At 43.3% G+C, this 15,087-nt stretch overlaps 1 protein-coding gene across 2 annotated transcripts in view; it reads right to left on the bottom strand.

The window, feature by feature from the left end:
* Nucleotides 1-12,722, bottom strand: part of LOC129700275 (protein transport protein Sec24D-like) — a 147,380-nt gene extending 134,658 nt beyond the window's left edge. Inside the window, exon 1 of one of the 2 annotated variants that reach the window (XM_055640624.1) lies at nt 12,420-12,722. The gene's annotated coding sequence lies outside the window, so the exon portion shown is untranslated. The remainder of the gene's footprint in view (nt 1-12,419) is intronic. The other variant, XM_055640629.1, reaches the window with a different exon arrangement.
* Nucleotides 12,723-15,087: the final 2,365 nt, after the last annotated feature.

The raw sequence follows: 15,087 nt of genomic DNA, 5'->3' as shown, positions 1-15,087 counted from the left end.
CCAGTTCAGGGAATCATCTCCGCATCTACTCTGTCAAGGCCCTTATGAAATGTAAATATTTCAAACAAATCATCTCTCATTCTAAATTCTGCAGGGTATACCCCGAGTCTAATTAATGTCTTGTTATGCGATGAGCCTACCATCCCAGATATCAGTTTGAGAATCTTCCCTTTAAATATGACACCATCAAGCACAGATGCCTGGCGTTACCCATTTTTTAAATTAATTATTAAAGATATATTGTCATGTTGCAAATCTCAGCTGAGAAAATCTGTGGATGTAAGCCATCTGGCCCGGAGCTTTTATCCTCTATGAATTTGATTAGTTTATTTAATATATCCCCTTTTCCTATTTTAAATTAACTTAGCACATGTCTCTTCTCATCATTGACTATCTCATCTACTTGTTATAAATGGCAGGTTGGTACCAATGCAAAATAAAGATGTAATATCTCTGCCATTTCCCTGTTGGCATCTGTATTATTATGATGTCTATCTGTTCATGGCCTTCTTCCCACCCCAGTTTTTGATATGCCTGTAACACACTTTACTATCTGTTTATGGTCTTTGATAATTTAATTTAATTTTTCAGACTCATCTGTCTACTTATATCCTCATCCTCTGCATTCTTCTGCTTAATTTATGCCTCTTTCCTTAGTTGGTCCTTCGTATTTTTCTTCATTCATCTTACAAACAGCAAAACCATTTTCCATTTTCTTTATTGTTTCTTTGTGAGTTGAAGGTACAATATTGGCACGTGATTGATGAGCTAGTTTACAAGCTACAGAAGACTTATTTACTGTAAATACAGAGGCCGTCAATGTGACTGCATCTACGAGTTGACTTCCGATGTACTTTTTTGGGTTTGTTGATTTCCTGCCAGCCTGCTAACGCTGATGCAGAATTTGGCATTAGTCAAACTATTAATAACATAATTCACACTTGCTTTCAGGTATGTCTGTGCCAAGCAGTATTATTATGGCTGCTGAGTTAACATTTTAGTTATTAATGCTAGAATATCGACCACATCTTGTGCACACTTCCCTCATGATCATTTCTGTCTAGGTCAATGCAAATCATAGGCAAGAGATCAATCCTTTGAGGTCAATCCTGGTCACAACCAAATTTGCCAAAGTAAACTAATGTTATGAGTTTACTAGAAAGTAAAATGAATACCAAATATATTGCTAGCTTCTAAAACTGGAATCCAGAACTTAAAAATACTTAAGGTTAGCATCTATAACAAAATTACACACCTACCTATTATATCTTTAAGATAGAAAAGTATCTTTTGGTGAAAAATAGATATCATGATATGGCAGAAATATGTGACAGAAAGCTTAGACAATGGTCAACTAACCAGTAACATCAGAGACCCCACACCTTCATTTCACCCCTGCCATCGGGTAGAAGATACAGGAGCCTGAAAACTGTAACATCCAAGTTCAAGAGCAGCTTCTTCCCCACAACCATCATGCTATTAAACACTGCAACTTCCACACATGCTGAACCATTTCTGTTGTTTAACATGATGTTTACAGAGTACTATGTTTACATTTCCGTTGTGCTACTGCAAGTAAGAATTTCAATGCTCCATTTCGGGACATATGACAACAAAATTTGTGGGGTCACTATTATTTACAATTAGTTCACTACTTTCAGCAAATACTGTTTATTTTATGGTGAGTTACTACTGAATGCTGTAAATTTCAAGCTTTTGATCCAATTTGTGTCATTAAGTGATTAAACAGTGGTGCACATTAAGTGATTAAAAGATGATTAAATAATGAGATCGTGAGATGGGAGAACATGCCAGGAAATTAAACCTGAATTAGAATGAATCACGGGAAGACACAAAATGCTGGAGTAACTCAGCGGGTCAGGCAGCATCTCTGGAGAGAAGGAATGGGTGGTGTTTTGGGCCGAGACCCTTCCTCAGACCCTTCTCAACCCAAAACATCACCCATTCCTTCTCTCCAGAGATGCTGCCAGACCCGCTGAGTTACTCCAGCATTTTGTGTCTACCTTCGATTTAAACCAGCATCTGCAGTTATTTCCTACACATAGAATGAATCACAACAGGAAGTGTCCAAACCAATTATATTGGGCAGGGCTTCCACAGAGATAAGAAATTTAGTAACGTGGTGTCAGGGCAATAACCTCTCCCTCAATGCCAGCAAGACGAAGGAGCTAGTTATCGACTTCAGGAAGCGTGGTGGACATTTTTTTGCATGGTTTACACATAAGGCTTTGTCACACCCATTTGTTCCTTTGCATCAATAAGAATGATCACTTTCATACCAGTTCCATTAAAAAAGTTAATAAAAATATTGTATATGTCAATATGTGACTGTTAATATCCTTTTGGGGGAGTTATAGTGCAAAATATTGATGCAGGAGCAAACAAAATTACCACTAAAATGCGAGGAATCAAGTTTCTTGATGGCACTAAGGTACTCAGAAACAGTCTCAGAGTTTTCCCTCCTGCATTAAGCATTTAGTTTAGCTTAGCTAAGTTTAGAGGTACAGTGTGGAAACAGGCCCATTGGCCCACCGAATCCGTGCCGACCAGCAATTCCTGTATACTCACACTACGGAAAATTTACAATTATACCAAGCCAATTAACCTACAAACCTGTACATCTTTGGAGTGTGGGAGGAAACCAAAGATCCCGGAAAAATAAAACGCAGTCACGGGGAGAAAGTACAAACTCCATACTGCTGTGCAACCATTTCAATTGCACAGTGCATTTTGTTTGGAATTGAACAAATTAACTCTTCCAAGCCAAGGTGCTTAAATAATTACTTAAAGTACAGTATGAGAGGAGGTAAGGCAAAGCTTAGAAATCAAGAAATTGGGGCCAGTCAGACTAGATGTAAAGTTTGCTGTGACTAAATACCTAGAACAGCTGTTAGCTGGGTGACTACAGGGCTAAGGAATTATGGGAGACTGAAAGCTAAAGTATCCCAGCAAAAAACAGATGACTATTGAGATGTGATAATTGAGATATTGAGAACAGGGATCTGGTTTACAAATGGTAGACATTTGAAGGGCAGCTGGAAGAGCAATGGAATAGCCCAACCTGAAAGGAAAAAGGCATTAATGTGCATTCTAACAGAAAGAATGGAAGCAAGAGGTAGGTGGCTTATACTTTAGACATAAAACTATGGATCTATACTCTTGTGAAAGAAAATATGTGGAAGTTCAGCTTACTAGTTAATAGACAACTGAAAATCCAATTTGCTTGGTTCAACCTGAGATGGAACTTGAACATAATGGGATGGTGTACCATGACCGGATAAAAGTTTTGGCATAAGCTTAGAGAATGATGAGAAAGTTATCATACAATGTGAAAGAACAGTGTGAGTACATGCAATGAAGCACAATTAATATAGAGTAAACTTGTTGAACTAAGTTAAAACTAATGAGAAGACTAAGATAAAGCAGAACAGGAACGGACATAAAGAACCAAACTGCAAGATTCAGTGATTTTGTGGGTAAAGATATAACTGCTCGAAGCAGTATCTACAATATAGGAGTACAAATGTTAGACTCTGGAGATAGATCGTTTTAGATTTTCTGTCTGTGTTTTTATGTAGTTTTTGTTAAACTAATGTGGGGGGGGGGAAGAAACTTTTAATGCTAGCATTAGTCAAGTTAGCTCAATGTTAAATAGAAAATTACAGAAACGTGAATAACACATGAAAGAAACAAACTGCAAGATTCAGTGATTTTGAAATAGGGTAGAGATAAGAATTAAACTGCAACAATGTTATGTCAAAATAGTCACAAGTAATCTACAACAGTTGCAGGCAAAGCACCTATACAGGAATAGGTTATAGGTGGTTTGAAACTCTTAGTAGGGTTAGCTCAACAGGAGAACAAGCTTGGATTGACATGGCTTTTAGTTCTGAATGGATTTCCTCAAGTCAACGTATAGACAAATCAATTTGTTGAATCTTGAATCTTGGAACCTTACGAATGGAACCATTATAAAATATGGTGATAGTGCTATGGAATTGGTCACATCTCCAGGCTTCCCAAAGTCAACTGGAGAACCTTGCAATTCACCCAAGCCTGGATATTGAAGAATCCAATAATATAATGCAAAAACAATATGTGGGTGGAAAAGAATGATATGAAGGGTCGTATGAATGAGGAATTTAAGGTTGTTAAGATCGAGAGAATATCGGAATCAGCACAACTTCAGCTACTGGATCCTCAACTTTCTGATCCACAGACCACAAGCAGTGACAACACCTCCTCCACAGTAATTCTCAACCCCAGTGCCCTTTAATGATACATTATATCCCCGACTATACTCCCTGTACATTCATGACTGTACTGCCAAATTTGGCTCCAATGCCATCTACAAGTTTGCAGACGACAGCACTGTGGTGGACAGATCATAAACAATGACGAGATGTCGTCCAAGAAGGAGATGAGAAATTTAGTAACATGGTGTCAGGGCAATAACCTCTCCCTCAATGTCAGCAAGACGAAGGAGCTAGTTATCGACTTCAGGAAGCGTGGTGGAGTACATGTCCCAAACAGCATCTATTGTGATGAAGTGGAAATGGTTGAGGGGTTCAAGTTGCGAGGCATTATTATTATTGATGATCTATCGTGGACCAACCATATTTAGGTGACAGCCAAGGAGGCACACCGTCCCTCTAAATCCTCAGGAGACTAAGGAAATTCAGCATGTCTCCAATGACTCTTACAACGTTCTACCGATGCACAATAGAAAACATACTGTTGGATTGCATCAGACTGTTGGATAGACACATTATGCTTAAGTAACTCAGCAGGTCAGTCACCACCTCTAGAGAAAATGGATAGGTTAAATTTTGGCTTGGGACCCTTCTTCAGCCATATTATTGTGGAGGGAAGCAAACAAAACAACTGGATAAATCAGGGCCAGGAACAGATTATCTCAAATTAGGAGGTTCCTGATAGGCGATTGTTGGCTAGAGATGGTGTGATCCCAAGAGGAATACATTGTTGTGAAGAACTGGTTAACCGACCTTTAGTGGAGAAAGGAGGGGAGGTTACCTAAAATTAGAGAATACAACATTCATACCACTGGGTTGCACCACACATTGGTTTGGGAACAGATTTGCCCCAAATCACAGGAAACTACAGAGAGTAGTAGATGTTGCCCAGCCACCATACAGACCAGACTTCCCACCATCAACTCTGTCTACACTTCACGCTGCCTCAGAAAAGGAACCAATATAATCAAAGACTTATCTCAATCCGGTTATTTCTACTTCTCCCTGCTCCCACCTGGCAGATGTTTGAAAGCACTCACCATCAGACTCAGGAACACCTTTTTCCTTTCTGTTATTAGGCTTCTGAACAGTCCTTCCGTAAACCGGGTACTATCTGATTCACATCTCCTCCATTGTGGACATTGGGCTTTGTCTATGGAACTGTTGTGCTACAATGCTGATATCAAAATTGTGAGCCGACTGGGAACACGGCCGGAGGCCTTTATCAAGGTACCGTGGTATCGATGCCTTCCGGATCGCCGCATAGAAGCCCAGGTCGGGGCCAGGCCAGGGCCTCACGGGTCGGACACAGGAGCCAGGCCTCGCGTGTCGGAGTCCGGGTCGGCGGAGCGGCCAACAGAGCCCGCGGCTTGGGCCCGGGTCGGCGCCATGGAGGCGTGAGATGGGGCGTCGACAGCGGTGAGGCCTCAGTGGTGGTGAAGCGGCGGCAGCGGAGAAGCCTCGCGACGGTGGGGATTCGGTGGTGGTGAAACTTCGCGACGGTGGGGCCTCGGCGGTGGTGATGCCATCCCGGCGGCAATGCCTCGCAGGTCGACCCGTGGGCGACGAGAGCGTGGAGGACCACCGTGAAGGGGGAGGGGAAGAACAATGGAGGACCCAGCGTGGGGGGACTGCCGTGAGGAGGGTGGGGGCCAGAACAATGGACAATGAGGACTCGCCGTGGGGGAAACCGCTGTGGGGGGGTGGAAACAAAAGGAGGAGCCGGCGTGCTTTGTAAATTTGTCAGTGCCGTGGGTGGCTGCTAATTGTATACATTGGGTATACAGCAAAGACTTTCACTGTGCCTAATCACATGTGACAATAAAGTATTCCATTCCATTCCATGAGTGTGTTGGAAGAAACTGAGGATGCTGGTTTAAACCGGAGATAGACACAAAATACTGGAGTAACTCAGCGGGACAGGCAGCATCTCCTGAGTGAAGGAATGGGTGGCGTTTCAAGTTGATACCCTTCTTGAGACTTGTCAGGGGAAAGGGAAACGCGAGCGATAAACGATATTGTGAGCTCTGAATCTTCGCCTTTGATCTATCTATTGTGCTTGAATTTGATTACATTGTATTTATGAATAGCATTATCTGATCTGATTGGATAGCATGAAAAACAGTTGTTCACTGTATCTCAGCACACGTGACACATGTAAATCTACATCTAAACCTAAATATCCTTTGGAATCTGCATATTTGTACATGTGGGTGGAAAGAAAAGTCATAGCTGAAGATGTTCTGATTATAAACAGACAGGTAAGAATGAATAGACAGATAGATACAAAAAGCTGGAGTAACTCAGCGGGACAGGCAACATCTCTGGAGAGAAGGTATGGGTGACGTTTCGGGTCGAAAGGTATGGGTAACATTTCGGGTCGAGACCCTACTTCAGAAAGATCGTCAGAATGTCTGAAGAGGGTCTCGACCCGAAATGTCATCCATTCCTTCTCTCCAGAGATGCTGCCTGTCCCGCTGAGTTACTCCAGCCTTTAGTGTCTATCTTCGGTTTAAACCAGCATCTGCAGTTCCTTCTTACACAAAGGAAAAAAATGACGCCCTCTCCCCCCCCCCCCCACCCCCCCCCCCCCTCCCCCCCCCCCCTATCCCCCTCTCCCCGCCTACTCAAACTCTCCCTACAGATCAGACCCTCTAGTCCTGGCAACATCCTTGTAAATCTTCTCTGTACCCTTTCCAGCTTGACAACATCTTTCCTATAACAAGGTGCCCAGAACTGAACACAATATTCTAAATGCGTCCTCACCAACCTGATCTCCCAACTTCTATTCTCAATACTCTGACCGATGATGGCCAAAGTGCAAAAAGCCTTTTTGACCACCCTATTTACCTGCGACTCCACCTTCAGGGAACCATTCACCTGCACTCCTAGATCCCTCTGCTCTACAAGACTGCCCAGAGCACAACCATTCACTGTCGGTCCTGCCCATGTAAGACTTCCCAAAATGCAACACCTTACATTCCTGTGGATTAAATTCCATGTTCTACTTTCAATGATTGGAAGAGGAAACAAACAGCCGACAGGAATAATTGCTTTACTTATGCAGCTCTTTACCAAAGCAAATATCACAAACATTAGGAAATAAAATACAAGCTATGATGGCAAAATACTTATGTTGTTAGGATAAGAAATACAACAGCAGACATAAGATCTGGAGACAAGTTGACATCCTGTCGTGATAACTGGCAAATTAAAAATCAGTTACTTAAATAAATGCAATAAAAAGTTATTAGGATAGTTGACCACCTAATTAGTGTAAAATCTCCTTTAAGGAAAGAATGAAGGAACAACTGTACCATCCAGGCTCAGGAACAGCTCCTTTCCAACTAACAAACTATTGAACACGACGAACACCAACTAAACTCCGAACTCTAGCTAGACTCTGCCTAGGCCTTTGAGCTATGTTTTGATTTTGCACTTTATTGCTTTTTTTTTGTTGTTTATTTAACTTGTTTTGTTTGTTTATTATATTATCCAAAACCTGGTATGCTGCTGCTGCAGGTAAGAACTTCACAGTTCTTTTTTGGGATATATAACAATAAAACACACTTAACTTGAGAATTGTATTTGCTCATCCTAGTGATGTCAAATCTTCACCAATGCTGTTATCCAGTAACTGCCCTTAAAAATGGTCAAGTTCAAGTGAGTTTATTGTCATGTGTCCCTGTATAGGACAATGAAATTCTTGCTTTGCTTCAGCACACAGAACATAATAGGCATTTACTACAAAACAGATAAGTGTGTCCATATACCATGATATAAATATATACACACATGAATAAATCTGGCATGAATAAATCTGGCAAGTCACTTAGATATTCCAAACTCGTAAAAAATGTATAGGAATTAAATAGGGATGAGCACCTGACATCAATCTAGACGGTGGATCCATACATGAAAAAGATACATCCATGCCTTGGTAACTCACTGAACCTATATTCACTAACATCTGTATAAACTGCATCTTACAGAACTATTTCACAGGTGAGTCAGGCAGTGGTGTAACACTAATATTAATATTAGGTTAACATTACACTGCTCATTCACCGGACGCAGATGATTCAGTGACTAGGAGAGTGGGATTGGGCGGTACTTTTAAGGCAGAGATAGATACATTCTTGATTAGTACAGGTGTTAGAGGTTATGGGGAGAAGGTAGGAGAATGGGGTTAGGAGGGAGAGATAAATCAGCCATGATTGAATGGCGGAGTACACTTGATGGGCCAAATGGCTTAATTCTACTCCTATTCCTTATGACCTCAAGCCACTGCCTCACAGCGCCAAAACAAGGGTTCAATCCAGACCTTGAGTTCTGTTTGTGTAGAGTTTGCACATTTTCACCGTGACTGTGTGGGTTTCCTCCGGGTGCTTTGATTTCCTCCAACCCAAAGACGTGTGGGCTTGTCGATTAATTGTTCTCTGTAAATTGCCCCAATAGTGAGCTGGGAGTGGATGCAAAAATGAGATAACATAGAACTAGTGTGACGGGTGATCGATGGTCGGTATTGACTTGGTAGACTGAAGGGTCTGTTTCCATGCTTTATCTCTAAACTAAAACACAATTGTATTCACTAAACACAGGTTTTATTTCTGCAGCACTTTAGCAAAGCAAATGTCACCAAATTCTTTCAGCTAATATCACATCCTCATCCATCACCATCCGCAAGCATATCAGCAAAGATCCACCACGGGTGATAGTAAAGTGATGTATAATTCGGGAAAAAGTAACCCTAGTAATCCTCACCATTAACTCATTAAGTCTGAAGGCATCTGGTCCAACCTGGAGTAGTTATTCTCTTGTTCATTACCACTTTCTCTCCTCCCGAAGCTGATAAATGAGTACTCCTGTATGCTACAAAGGTGCAGAATGAATTCTGGGTGTGGGACTCCCACGTTCGGCATCTACAGTGGGTTGTTAACATCATCACTGAGTACTGGCAAACTCCCAAATGACACAGACATCTGACACTATCTAATGCTTGGCTGATAACAGAACCAACTCAAGGGAAAATGTACTTAACCTCTTTCTCACCTATTCATGAATGAATTGATAAGGTCCCAATAAGGTCCATTCTGTTCTGCGACATACAAAACTAACCAGTAGTTCAACGCTTGAGCAAACATGAGGTAGAGAGGTTCAATGGCAACAGAAATTATTTGGAGAGGATGTTGAAGTGTGTGATGTTCCCTGCATCTAATATTGTTAAATGATGAAGTTGTGCAAAGTCATGCATATGCCATTGGTTTAATCAAGGAGATGTGCATGGCAAGTATTTTACACTGAGGGTGGCAGATGGCTGGAATGTGCTGCCAGGAGTAGTGGTGGAGGCAGATACGACACTGGAATTTAAGAGGTTTTTAGACAGGCACATGGATATGTAGGGAATGAAGGGATATGGATCACGTGTAGGCAGATGAGATTATATTGGCAGCATGTTCAGCACATACATGGTAAGTTGAAGACCCTGTTCCTGTGTTCTTTGTAATCTGGATTTGAATCAATCATTGTTTATCGAAAGAAAAACGAAAAACACTGAAAATAATCAACTGAAAATGAAAACTAAAAATACTGGAAATTCTCAGTGGGTTCTGGCAGCGTTTTTGAAGAAACAGTTAATATTTCAGATCAAATCAAAGACTTTCCCTTAGACCATTGCTTATTATTGCCTAAAGCCACCTTACTGAGAATAGTTCACCAACAGTTATTGATAGATTTCTACAATTAAAACTCTACTGTGTAATAAGGGTTTACTGTTTTGGAGATTGTTGTCAGTATAATTCAATCTCAAATTACCAGAGGCTAACTGTTCTACTATGAGATACAGGTTCTTTGGAAGTGTAAATACTGCCTTTGTAAAGATCCGAGGATGATTTCCAAGTTTTTATTGAATAAAATAGAAACGTCCAATCAGACGCTGAAAGCACGTTTGGGGTGGCATTTGGGACAGCACAGAAATCCAATGTAAGTGGTGGAAGCAACTTACAAAGAGCCCACCCATCCCATCAGGGACCTCTTCTCCCATCCGTGGAAGAGTTTACTATTCGCACTTTAGTCTCAGCAGTCACTTTGGAACCCACAAAACCAGAGTGGAAGCAAGTCACCCTTGTTCCAGGGGTCTGCCTAATAACACAGAAATAATATATGGAATGTAGGAATGTGGGCAAACATTGCCAGGTAAATTTAAACGAATTGAAATAATTAGACAATAATATTATATGCTAGAATATAGAATAACACAGCGCAGTGACAGACCCGTCAGCATGTCAATGTCCATTCCAAACATCATGCCAAGTTTAACTAATTTCCTCTGCTTGCACGTGATCCATATTCAAATCCATAATAGAAGGGTATTGGCCCAAAACATCATTTGTCCATTCCCTCCCCGCATGCTGCCAGACCCGCCGAGTTCCTTTTGCACTTTGCATTTTACTCAAGACTCCAGCATTTGCAGTCTATATACCTCCATGATCTTACCCCTCCATCTAAAACGAAACACAAAGTACAGAAGGACTTCAACGGGATTAGACAATATCAATGGTGGAAATGGATAGCGGCGTATTCTCCTCCCTCCACAGACGTTCCCTGCTAAAGGGCCTGTCCCACTGTACGAGGTAATTCAAGAGCTCTCCCGAGTTAAAAAAAAAATCAAACTCGTGGTAAGCACGTAGAATGTTCATAGCGGGTACGTCGGAGCTTGGGACGTCTCTTAGCGGCTCGTAACGCAAACGGCAGGTACTCGGGAAACGCGATAAACTCGTGAAGACTTTTCAACAATGTTGAAAAATGTCCACAAGAGCCCCGAGTACCTACGAGCGGCTATTACCGTAATTCTCCGAGTTCGAATCAGGGGAAACTCGGGAGAACTCTTGAATTAGCTCGTACAGTGGGACAGGCCATTAAGTTCCTCCACGACTTATGTTTTCCACAAGATTCCATCATCTGCATTTTCTTGTGTCTGCCTAACTGAAAGATTTGTAAATGCCACTATCGTATCTGCCTTCACTGCCAACCCATTCCAGGCACCAATCACTCCCTGTACAAAAAGCGTTCTCTGCACATTTCCTTTCAATTCTGCCCCTTTCGCATTAAAGCTATGCCCTCAAGTCTTGAACACCCTGGGAATAAGGTTCTGACTGTCTACCCTATCTAAGTGGTGGATACAGTCCTCACAGCAATTAGGTAAGGTGGTGATGGTAGAAGGTGGCAAGCCCAGCATGATCCAAAGAGCTGATTCCAGAACTGAGGCAAGAGTGATTATCCTCGACATTAACAATACTTGTGTGTGGACCAACAACCCTAGTACAACTGAAGCCAATCACCATAGGCTCAAAGGTGACTCGCCACCTCCTTGCCAAGGCCAATTAGGGATGAGTAATCAATGTGAGCCTTGCCATCAACATCCAGTTCATGAAAAAAAGAATTATAAACAAATGAATTTGGTGAATTTAACAATATTCAACCAGAAATTTCATGGAATCAACATTTGTGGCAAACATCAGGAAAAATGGATGGAAAGAATAAGCTATACAAATATTATCATTAATCCAATTAAATTCTTAAAGATAGTTTCAATTGACAAATTACATATGATAAAAATGAATTTCAAAAGTATGTTTTCAAAACATGTAACTCCTATTGATCAGAATTTTTAATGCTTAACTTTGTTTCAATATTGGAGCTGATTCAAACGCCCATGTACATATATATTTGCCACAACTGCACATTATTGGTTGCAGCTGATGCAAGGCCTCACGTCTCAGGCACAAACTTCCATTGAGAAAAAAAAACACATGAATTCAATGAAAATGTTATAAAGTCCCTAAAACGAGTATTGGTGTAAATGCTGAGATATGAAATGCCAACGACAGCCATCCTCCTGAACTGACACCTCAGAATAGTTAACAGGGCTGTCAGTGAATGAAATGCCACGTCAAACTACCTACGCGTTTGAAATTTACGGATGTCTTTACTCCTCATATCATATCGACTGAAAGTGTTCGGTATCATAGCAACTGCCGGTGTCTGAAGGGGGGTTAAAAATATCTCAGCAAATAAGCAACACTTAAAATAGACGGTTAAACAATCAACATGTAACATTGTTTAAAAAGCACGGTTGTAGTTTACCTTGCGATCGGTGAGTGCCGTGTGCTGCTGTCTGTCTGTCTGTCTATCTGTGTGTGTGTTGGGGGTGCCCGGTGAGTGAGTGGGTGAGTTGGCTGCTGCTGCTGCTGCTGCCCTGTGGCCGGGACTCGCGCTCCGGTGCAACGTTCTATCCAGCAGCTGGGGAAGTGCCACGTCAAAGAGCCACCGGCACCACTCTCACGGCGCACTGCGCCTGCGCGGCCGCCCGGCTCCCACAGGCACACGTCAGCGCTGAAGGACAGACAATAGGAGACCGGGGATAGACACAGAATGCAGGAGGAGCTCAGTGGGACAGGCTGCATCTGTGGAGAGAGGGTGTAGGAAGCAACTGCAGATGCTGGTTTACACCCAGGATAGACACAAAGTGCAAGAGTAACTCAGCGGGACAGGCTGCATCTGTGGAGAGAGGGTGTAGGAAGCAACTGCAGATGCTGGTTTACACCCAAGATAGACACAAAGTGCAAGAGTAAGTCAGCGGGACAGGCTGCATCTGTGGAGAGAGGGTGTAGGAAGGAACTGCAGTTGCTAGTTTAGACAATAGGTGCAGGAGTAGGCCATTCAGTCCTTCGAGCCAGCACCGCCATTCAATGTGATCATGGCTGATCATTCCCAATCAGTACCCCGTTCCTGCCTTCTCCCCATATCCCCTGACTCCGCTATCTGTAAGAGCCCTGTCTAGCTCTCTCTTGAAAGTATCCAGAGAACCGTCCTCCGCCGCCCTCTGAGGCAGAGAATTCCACAGACTCACAACTCTCTGTGAGAAAAAGTGTTTCCTCGTCTCGGTTCTAAATGGCTTACTCCTTATTCTTAAACTGTGGCCCCTGGTTCTGGACTCCCCCAACATCGGGAACATGTTTCCTGCCTCTAGCGTGTCCAAACCCTTAATAATATGATATGTTTCAATACGATAGAAACATAGAAACATAGAAATTAGGTGCAGGAGTAGGCCATTCGGCCCTTCGAGCCTGCACCGCCATTCAATATGATCATGGCTGATCATCCAACTCAGTATCCCGTACCTGTCTCTCTCCATACCCCCTGATCCCCTTAGCCACAAGGGCCACATCTAACTCCCTCTTAAATATAGCCAATGAAGTGGCCTCAACTACCCTCTGTGGCAGAGAGTTCCAGAGATTCACCACTCTCTGCGTGAAAAAGTTCTTCTCATCTCGGTTTTAAAGGATTTCCCCTTTATCCTTAAGCTGTGACCCCTTGTCCTGGACTTCCCTAACATCGGGAACAATCTTCCTGCATCTAGCCTGTCCAACCCCTTAAGAATTTTGTAAGTTTCTATAAGATCCCCTCTCAATCTTCTAAATTCTAGAGAGTATAAAACCAAGTCTATCCAGTCTTTCTTCATAAGACAGTCCTGACATCCCAGGAATCAGTCTGGTGAACCGTCTCTGCACTCCCTCTATGGCAATAATGTCCTTCCTCAGATTTGGAGACAAAACTGTACGCAATACTCCAGGTGTGGTCTCACCAAGACCCTGTACAACTGCAGTAGAAGGGCCTGTACAACTGCAGTAGAAAGTCCTGCACCCGCACACAACTGACTGACTTCATCCACTTCACCACTAATTTCCTTCCAGCACTGAAATACACCTGGACCATTTCCGACACTTCCCTACCATTCCTTGACCTCACTATCTCCATTGCAGGTGATAGACTTCTAACCGACATACACTATAAACCCACTGACTCCCATGGCTATCTGGACTACACTTCTTCCCACCCTGCTTCCTGTAAGGACTCCATCCCCTACTCCCAATTCCTCCGTCTACGCCGCATCTGCTCCACGGATGAGGCGTTCCACACCAGGACATCTGAAATGTCCTCACTATTCAGGGAACGGGGGTTCCCCTCCTCCACCATAAATGAGGCTCGCACCAGGGTCTCCTCCATACCCCGCAACACTGCTCTCTCTCCCCATCCCCGCACTCGCAACAAGGGCCGAGTCCCCCTAGTCCTCACCTTTCACCCCACCAGCCGTCACATACAAAAAATAATCCTCCGTCCCAGTTTCGCCACCTCCAACGTGACCCCACCACTCGCCACATCTTCCCATCTCCCCCCATATCTGCCTTCCACAAAGACCGCTCCCTCCATAACTCCCTTGTCAATTCTTCCCTTCCTTCTCGGTCCACCCCCTCCCCGGGCACTTTCCCTTGCAACCGCAAGAGATGCAACACTTGTCCCTTTACCTCCCCCCTCGACTCCGTTCAAGGACCCAAGCAATCATTCCAGGTGCGACAGAGGTTTACCTGCATCTCTTCCAACCTCATCTATTGCGTCCGCTGCTCTAGATGTCAGCAGATCTATATCGGTGAGACCAAGCGGAGGTTGGGCGATCGTTTCGCCGAACACCTCCGCTCGGTCCGCAATAACCAAGCTGACCTCCCGGTGGCTCAGCACTTCAACTCCCCCTCCCACTCCGCCTCCGACCTCTCTGTCCTGGGTCTCCTCCATGGCCACAGCGAGCAGCACCGGAAATTGGAGGAACAGCACCTCATATTCCGTTTGGGGAGTCTGCACCCCCGGGGCATGAACATCGAATTCTCCCAATTTTGTTAGTCCTTGCTGTCTCCTCCCCTTCCTCAGCTCCCCTGCTGTCTCCTCCCACCCTCCAGCCTTCTGGCTACTCCTCCTT

The sequence above is a fragment of the Leucoraja erinacea genome, chromosome 1, assembly GCF_028641065.1.
Source record: "Leucoraja erinacea ecotype New England chromosome 1, Leri_hhj_1, whole genome shotgun sequence".
In the NCBI taxonomy this organism is placed as follows: domain Eukaryota; kingdom Metazoa; phylum Chordata; class Chondrichthyes; order Rajiformes; family Rajidae; genus Leucoraja; species Leucoraja erinaceus.
The sequence above is the reverse complement of the archived record's forward strand: the minus strand, read 5'-3'. Positions and strand labels throughout refer to the sequence as shown.